Here is a 10,086-nt window from a genome sequence, read left to right as displayed (position 1 = left end):
GTCGGGATATGAGGACAGGATATTAGGACGGGAGGTCGGGATATGAGGACAGGATATTAGGATGGGAGGTCGGGATATGAGGACAGGATATTAGGATGGGACAGGAGGTCGGGATATGAGGACAGGATATTAGGACGGGACAGGAGGTCGGGATATGAGGACAGGATATTAGGACGGGACAGGAGGTCGGGATATGAGGACAGGATATTAGGACGGGACAGGAGGTCGGGATATGAGGACAGGATATTAGGACAGGAGGTCGAGATATGAGGACAGGATATTAGGACGGGACAGGAGGTCGGGATATGAGGACAGGATATTAGGACGGGACAGGAGGTCGGGATATGAGGACAGGATATTAGGACGGGACAGGAGGTCGGGATATGAGGACAGGATATTAGGACGGGAGGTCGGGATATGAGGACAGGATATTAGGACGGGACAGGAGGTCGGGATATGAGGACAGGATATTAGGACGGGACAGGAGGTCGGGATATGAGGACAGGATATTAGGACGGGACAGGAGGTCGGGATATGAGGACAGGATATTAGGACGGGACAGGAGGTCGGGATATGAGGACAGGATATTAGGACGGGAGGTCGGGATATGAGGACAGGATATTAGGATGGGACAGGAGGTCGGGATATGAGGACAGGATATTAGGACGGGACAGGAGGTCGGGATATGAGGACAGGATATTAGGATGGGAGGTCGGGATATGAGGACAGGATATTAGGACGGGAGGTCGGGATATGAGGACAGGATATTAGGATGGGAGGTCGGGATATGAGGACAGGATATTAGGATGGGACAGGAGGTCGGGATATGAGGACAGGATATTAGGACGGGACAGGAGGTCGGGATATGAGGACAGGATATTAGGACGGGACAGGAGGTCGGGATATGAGGACAGGATATTAGGACGGGACAGGAGGTCGGGATATGAGGACAGGATATTAGGATGGGAGGTCGGGATATGAGGACAGGATATTAGGATGGGACAGGAGGTCGGGATATGAGGACAGGATATTAGGACGGGACAGGAGGTCGGGATATGAGGACAGGATATTAGGACGGGACAGGAGGTCGGGATATGAGGACAGGATATTAGGATGGGAGGTCGGGATATGAGGACAGGATATTAGGACAGGAGGTCGGGATATGAGGACAGGATATTAGGACGGGACAGGAGGTCGGGATATGAGGACAGGATATTAGGACGGGACAGGAGGTCGGGATATGAGGACAGGATATTAGGACGGGACAGGAGGTCGGGATATGAGGACAGGATATTAGGACGGGACAGGAGGTCGGGATATGAGGACAGGATATTAGGACGGGAGGTCGGGATATGAGGACAGGATATTAGGATGGGAGGTCGGGATATGAGGACAGGATATTAGGATGGGAGGTCGGGATATGAGGACAGGATATTAGGACGGGACAGGAGGTCGGGATATGAGGACAGGATATTAGGACGGGACAGGAGGTCGGGATATGAGGACAGGATATTAGGACGGGACAGGAGGTCGGGATATGAGGACAGGATATTAGGACGGGACAGGAGGTCGGGATATGAGGACAGGATATTAGGATGGGAGGTCGGGATATGAGGACAGGATATTAGGACGGGACAGTAGGTCGGGATATGAGGACAGGATATTAGGACGGGACAGGAGGTCGGGATATGAGGACAGGATATTAGGACGGGACAGGAGGTCGGGATATGAGGACAGGATATTAGGACGGGAGGTCGGGATATGAGGACAGGATATTAGGACGGGACAGAAGGTCGGGATATGAGGACAGGATATTAGGATGGGACAGGAGGTCGGGATATGAGGACAGGATATTAGGACGGGACAGGAGGTCGGGATATGAGGACAGGATATTAGGACGGGACAGGAGGTCGGGATATGAGGACAGGATATTAGGACGGGACAGGAGGTCGGGATATGAGGACAGGATATTAGGATGGGAGGTCGGGATATGAGGACAGGATATTAGGACGGGAGGTCGGGATATGAGGACAGGATATTAGGATGGGAGGTCGGGATATGAGGACAGGATATTAGGATGGGACAGGAGGTCGGGATATGAGGACAGGATATTAGGACGGGACAGGAGGTCGGGATATGAGGACAGGATATTAGGACGGGACAGGAGGTCGGGATATGAGGACAGGATATTAGGACAGGAGGTCGGGATATGAGGACAGGATATTAGGATGGGAGGTCGGGATATAACAACAATATATGAGGACAGGATATTAGGATGGGAGGTCGGGATATGAGGACAGGATATTAGGATGGGAGGTCGGGATATGAGGACAGGATATTAGGATGGGAGGTCGGGATATGACAACAATATATGAGGACAGGATATTAGGATGGGAGGTCGGGATATGAGGACAGGATATTAGGATGGGAGGTCGGGATATGACAACAATATATGAGGACAGGTTATGAAGTCAAAAGTTTCCTCCTTTGTTTATTTTCCTCCCCAAAAAGGATTTGGAAGGAAAAACCGGACAACACCGAGTACTCAGCTAATATATATACATCTATAGGGCAGATACTGATATATATATGTGTAATATATATCTATAGGGCAGATACTGATATATATATATGTGTAATATACATCTATAGGGCAGATACTGATATATATATGTGTAATATACATCTATAGGGTAGATACTGATATATATATGTAATATACATCTATAGGGTAGATACTGATATATATATGTGTAATATACATCTATAGGGCAGATACTGATATATATATGTGTAATATATATCTATAGGGCAGATACTGATATATATATGTGTAATATACATCTATAGGGCAGATACTGATATATATATGTGTAATATACATCTATAGGGTAGATACTGATATATATATGTAATATACATCTATAGGGTAGATACTGATATATATATGTGTAATATACATCTATAGGGCAGATACTGATATATATGTGTAATATATATCTATAGGGCAGATACTGATATATATATATGTGTAATATACATCTATAGGGCAGATACTGATATATATATGTGTAATATACATCTATAGGGTAGATACTGATATATATATATGTGTAATATACATCTATAGGGCAGATACTGATATATATGTGTAATATACATCTATAGGGTAGATACTGATATATATATATATATGTGTAATATACATCTATAGGGCAGATACTGAGATATATATGTGTAATATACATCTATAGGGTAGATACTGATATATATATGTGTAATATACATCTATAGGGCAGATACTGATATATATATGTGTAATATATATCTATAGGGCAGATACTGATATATATATATGTGTAATATACATCTATAGGGCAGATACTGATATATATATGTGTAATATACATCTATAGGGTAGATACTGATATATATATATGTGTAATATACATCTATAGGGCAGATACTGATATATATGTGTAATATACATCTATAGGGTAGATACTGATATATATATATGTGTAATATACATCTATAGGGCAGATACTGATATATATATATATGTGTAATATACATCTATAGGGCAGATACTGATATATATATGTGTAATATACATCTATAGGGCAGATACTGATATATATATATATGTGTAATATACATCTATAGGGCAGATACTGATATATATATATGTGTAATATACATCTATAGGGCAGATACTGATATATATATATGTGTAATATACATCTATAGGGCAGATACTGATATATATATGTGTAATATACATCTATAGGGTAGATACTGAGATATATATATATATGTGTAATATACATCTATAGGGCAGATACTGATATATATATGTGTAATATACATCTATAGGGCAGATACTGATATATATATATGTGTAATATACATCTATAGGGCAGATACTGATATATATATATGTGTAATATACATCTATAGGGCAGATACTGATATATATATATATATGTGTAATATACATCTATAGGGCAGATACTGATATATATATGTGTAATATACATCTATAGGGTAGATACTGATATATATATATATGTGTAATATACATCTATAGGGTAGATACTGAGATATATATATATATGTGTAATATACATCTATAGGGTAGATACTGATATATATATATATGTGTAATATACATCTATAGGGCAGATACTGATATATATATGTGTAATATACATCTATAGGGCAGATACTGATATATATATATATATATGTGTAATATACATCTATAGGGTAGATACTGATATATATATATATATGTGTAATATACATCTATAGGGTAGATACTGATATATATATATATATGTGTGTAATATACATCTATAGGGCAGATACTGATATATATATGTGTAATATACATCTATAGGGCAGATACTGATATATATATATATATATGTGTAATATACATCTATAGGGTAGATACTGATATATATATATATATGTGTAATATACATCTATAGGGTAGATACTGATATATATATATGTGTAATATACATCTATAGGGTAGATACTGATATATATATATATATGTGTAATATACATCTATAGGGTAGATACTGATATATATATATGTGTAATATACATCTATAGGGTAGATACTGATATATATATATGTGTAATATACATCTATAGGGTAGATACTGATATATATATATGTGTAATATACATCTATAGGGTAGATACTGAGATATATATATATATGTGTAATATACATCTATAGGGTAGATACTGATATATATATATATATGTGTAATATACATCTATAGGGTAGATACTGATATATATATATGTGTAATATACATCTATAGGGTAGATACTGATATATATATATATATGTGTAATATACATCTATAGGGTAGATACTGATATATATATATATATGTGTAATATACATCTATAGGGTAGATACTGATATATATATATATGTGTAATATACATCTATAGGGTAGATACTGATATATATATATATATATGTGTAATATACATCTATAGGGTAGATACTGATATATATATATGTGTAATATACATCTATAGGGCAGATACTGATATATATATATGTGTAATATACATCTATGGGGTAGATACTGATATATATATATGTGTAATATACATCTATAGGGCAGATACTGATATATATATATGTGTAATATACATCTATGGGGTAGATAATGCTCTATAGCAGTTGGTCACATGGTCAGGGTGACATCGTTCAGGACGCGCAGGGTCGGTTCTGCTGACTGTAAACATGGAGCCGGCTCTGCAGGGTTTGTTGTTGGTGCCGACAGATCAGACTTGTTCCTCGTGCAGAGTCCGACCTTCAGGTGACTGCGACCTCCAGAGACCAAGATCATCACCCCCATCATTGTCACCGACCCCACAGATCAGCTGATCACAACTCCTCATACACAGAATCTGATACTGCTTACAGAAGTGGTACTGTGCAGTGTCCATATATACAGAAGTGGTACTGTGCAGTGTCCATATATACAGAAGTAGTACTGCACAGTGTCCATATATACAGAAGTAGTACTGTGCAGTGTCCATATATACAGAAGTAGTACTGTGCAGTGTCCATATATACAGAAGTAGTACTGCACAGTGTCCATATATACAGAAGTGGTACTGTGCAGTGTCCATATATACAGAAGTGGTACTGTGCAGTGTCCATATATACAGAAGTGGTACTGTGCAGTGTCCATATATACAGAAGTGGTACTGTGCAGTGTCCATATATACAGAAGTGGTACTGTGCAGTGTCCATATATACAGAAGTAGTACTGCACAGTGTCCATATATACAGAAGTAGTACTGTGCAGTGTCCATATATACAGAAGTAGTACTGTGCAGTGTCCATATATACAGAAGTAGTACTGCACAGTGTCCATATATACAGAAGTGGTACTGTGCAGTGTCCATATATACAGAAGTGGTACTGTGCAGTGTCCATATATACAGAAGTGGTACTGTGCAGTGTCCATATATACAGAAGTGGTACTGCACAGTGTCCATATATACAGAAGTAGTACTGTGCAGTGTCCATATATACAGAAGTAGTACTGCACAGTGTCCATATATACAGAAGTGGTACTGTGCAGTGTCCATATATACAGAAGTAGTACTGTGCAGTGTCCATATATACAGAAGTAGTACTGCACAGTGTCCATATATACAGAAGTGGTACTGTGCAGTGTCCATATATACAGAAGTAGTACTGCACAGTGTCCATATATACAGAAGTGGTACTGTGCAGTGTCCATATATACAGAAGTAGTACTGCACAGTGTCCATATATACAGAAGTGGTACTGTGCAGTGTCCATATATACAGAAGTAGTACTGTGCAGTGTCCATATATACAGAAGTAGTACTGCACAGTGTCCATATATACAGAAGTAGTACTGCACAGTGTCCATATATACAGAAGTGGTACTGTGCAGTGTCCATATATACAGAAGTGGTACTGTGCAGTGTCCATATATACAGAAGTGGTACTGTGCAGTGTCCATATATACAGAAGTGGTACTGTGCAGTGTCCATATATACAGAAGTGGTACTGTGCAGTGTCCATATATACAGAAGTGGTACTGTGCAGTGTCCATATATACAGAAGTGGTACTGTGCAGTGTCCATATATACAGAAGTGGTACTGTGCAGTGTCCATATATACAGAAGTAGTACTGCACAGTGTCCATATATACAGAAGTAGTACTGCACAGTGTCCATATATACAGAAGTGGTACTGTGCAGTGTCCATATATACAGAAGTAGTACTGCACAGTGTCCATATATACAGAAGTGGTACTGTGCAGTGTCCATATATACAGAAGTAGTACTGCACAGTGTCCATATATACAGAAGTAGTACTGCACAGTGTCCATATATACAGAAGTGGTACTGTGCAGTGTCCATATATACAGAAGTAGTACTGTGCAGTGTCCATATATACAGAAGTAGTACTGCGCAGTGTCCATATATACAGAAGTAGTACTGCACAGTGTCCATATATACAGAAGTAGTACTGTGCAGTGTCCATATATACAGAAGTGGTACTGTGCAGTGTCCATATATACAGAAGTAGTACTGCACAGTGTCCATATATACAGAAGTGGTACTGTGCAGTGTCCATATATACAGAAGTGGTACTGTGCAGTGTCCATATATACAGAAGTGGTACTGTGCAGTGTCCATATATACAGAAGTAGTACTGCACAGTGTCCATATATACAGAAGTGGTACTGTGCAGTGTCCATATATACAGAAGTAGTGCTGTGCAGTGTCCATATATACAGAAGTAGTACTGCACAGTGTCCATATATACAGAAGTAGTGCTGTGCAGTGTCCATATATACAGAAGTAGTACTGCACAGTGTCCATATATACAGAAGTAGTACTGTGCAGTGTCCATATATACAGAAGTGGTACTGTGCAGTGTCCATATATACAGGAGAAGTGGTACTGCACAGTGTCCATATATACAGGAGAAGTACTGTGCAGTGTCCATATATACAGAAGTAGTACTGTGCAGTGTCCATATATACAGAAGTAGTACTGTGCAGTGTCCATATATACAGGAGAAGTAGTACTGTGTCCATATATACAGGAGTAGTACTGTGCAGTGTCCATATATACAGGAGTAGTAGTACTGTGCAGTGTCCATACATACAGGAGAAGTAGTACTGTGCAGTGTCCATACATACAGGAGAAGTAGTACTGTGCAGTGTCCATACATACAGGAGAAGTAGTACTGTGCAGTGTCCATATATACAGAAGTAGTACTGTGCAGTGTCATAGATACAGGAGAAGTAGTACTGTGCAGTGTCCATATATACAGAAGTAGTACTGTGCAGTGTCATATATACAGGAGAAGTAGTACTGTGCAGTGTCCATATATACAGAAGTAGTACTGTGCAGTGTCCATATATACAGGAGAAGTAGTACTGTGTCCATATATACAGGAGTAGTACTGTGCAGTGTCCATATATACAGGAGAAGTAGTACTGTGTCCATATATACAGGAGTAGTACTGTGCAGTGTCCATATATACAGGAGTAGTACTGTGCAGTGTCCATATATACAGGAGTAGTACTGTGCAGTGTCCATATATACAGGAGAAGTAGTACTGTGCAGTGTCCATATATACAGGAGAAGTAGTACTGTGCAGTGTCCATACATACAGGAGAAGTAGTACTGTGCAGTGTCCATATATACAGAAGTAGTACTGTGCAGTGTCCATACATACAGGAGAAGTAGTACTGTGCAGTGTCCATATATACAGGAGAAGTAGTACTGTGCAGTGTCCATACATACAGGAGAGGTAGTACTGTGCAGTGTCCATATATACAGGAGAAGTAGTACTGTGCAGTGTCCATACATACAGGAGAAGTGGTACTGTTCAGTGTCCATACATACAGGAGAAGTAGTACTGTTCAGTGTCCATACATACAGGAGAAGTAGTACTGTGCAGTGTCCATACATACAGGAGAAGTAGTACTGTGCAGTGTCCATACATACAGGAGAGGTAGTACTGTGCAGTGTCCATATATACAGGAGAAGTAGTACTGTGCAGTGTCCATACATACAGGAGAAGTGGTACTGTTCAGTGTCCATACATACAGGAGAAGTAGTACTGTGCAGTGTCCATACATACAGGAGAAGTAGTACTGTGCAGTGTCCATACATACAGGAGAGGTAGTACTGTGCAGTGTCCATACATACAGGAGAAGTAGTACTGTGCAGTGTCCATACATACAGAAGTAGTACTGTGCAGTGTCCATACATACAGGAGAAGTAGTACTGTGCAGTGTCCATACATACAGGAGAAGTAGTACTGTGCAGTGTCCATACATACAGGAGAAGTAGTACTGTGCAGTGTCCATACATACAGGAGAAGTAGTACTGTGCAGTGTCCATACATACAGGGGAGGTAGTACTGTGCAGTGTCCATATATACAGAAGTAGTACTGTGCAGTGTCCATACATACAGGAGAGGTAGTACTGTGCAGTGTCCATACATACAGGAGAAGTAGTACTGTGCAGTTTCCATACATACAGGAGTAGTACTGTGCAGTGTCCATATATACAGAAGTGGTACTGTGCAGTGTCCATACATACAGGAGAGGTAGTACTGTGCAGTGTCCATACATACAGGAGAAGTAGTACTGTGCAGTGTCCATACATACAGGAGAGGTAGTACTGTGCAGTGTCCATACATACAGGAGAAGTAGTACTGTGCAGTGTCCATACATACAGAAGTAGTACTGTGCAGTGTCCATACATACAGGAGAAGTAGTACTGTGCAGTGTCCATACATACAGGAGAAGTAGTACTGTGCAGTGTCCATACATACAGGAGAAGTAGTACTGTGCAGTGTCCATACATACAGGAGAAGTAGTACTGTGCAGTGTCCATACATACAGGAGAGGTAGTACTGTGCAGTGTCCATACATACAGGAGAAGTAGTGCTGTGCAGTGTCCATACATACAGGAGAGGTAGTACTGTGCAGTGTCCATACATACAGGAGAGGTAGTACTGTGCAGTGTAGACTTACCTCAGGGATCCTCAGGTGTGACTGTGTGCGGCCTCCGGTCGGCCATACTTATATGCAGGATGGGTCGGGGTTGGGGTCGGGGTGGCGCAGGCCGGTCCTGTCTGGCGTCTCCTTCACACAACAATGCGGCGTTGACTGTAAACGGGTTTGTTTGTGTTCAGCTGGAGGACTCCATATTGTGTTGTGTGCAGTGATGACAGAAAGTAAGTGACCCCCCGGCAGCCCCTCACAGTAGATATTGGGGGCACCAGATGTATTCAGTGGTCGCACTAGAACACGTTTCCTCCATTGCAAAAAATCACAAATTTGTAAAAACCTGAAGAGAAAACTTCAGATCTAGAGATAAAATGAAAATTTACCCAAATCTTCCGAGAATTCCCCCTATTGTCTCCATCATAGTCTGATCCAGAGAGGCCCATTATCTGCCCCCTCCATAGACCAGGTGGGGTAGGATGCCCATTATCTGCCCCCTCCATAGACCAGGTGGGGTAGGATGCCCATTA

General features: G+C 40.6%; 1 protein-coding gene across 1 annotated transcript in view; it reads right to left on the bottom strand.

Moving 5' to 3' along the window:
• Positions 1-9,633, bottom strand: part of LOC130350243 (V-type proton ATPase catalytic subunit A-like) — a 101,099-nt gene extending 91,466 nt beyond the window's left edge. The window contains exon 1 of the mRNA XM_056554866.1: positions 9,584-9,633. The gene's annotated coding sequence lies outside the window, so the exon portion shown is untranslated. The remainder of the gene's footprint in view (positions 1-9,583) is intronic.
• Positions 9,634-10,086: the final 453 nt, after the last annotated feature.

This window comes from Hyla sarda, unplaced genomic scaffold, assembly GCF_029499605.1.
Source record: "Hyla sarda isolate aHylSar1 unplaced genomic scaffold, aHylSar1.hap1 scaffold_940, whole genome shotgun sequence".
Classification (NCBI taxonomy): Eukaryota; Metazoa; Chordata; class Amphibia; order Anura; family Hylidae; genus Hyla; species Hyla sarda.
The sequence above is the reverse complement of the archived record's forward strand: the minus strand, read 5'-3'. Positions and strand labels throughout refer to the sequence as shown.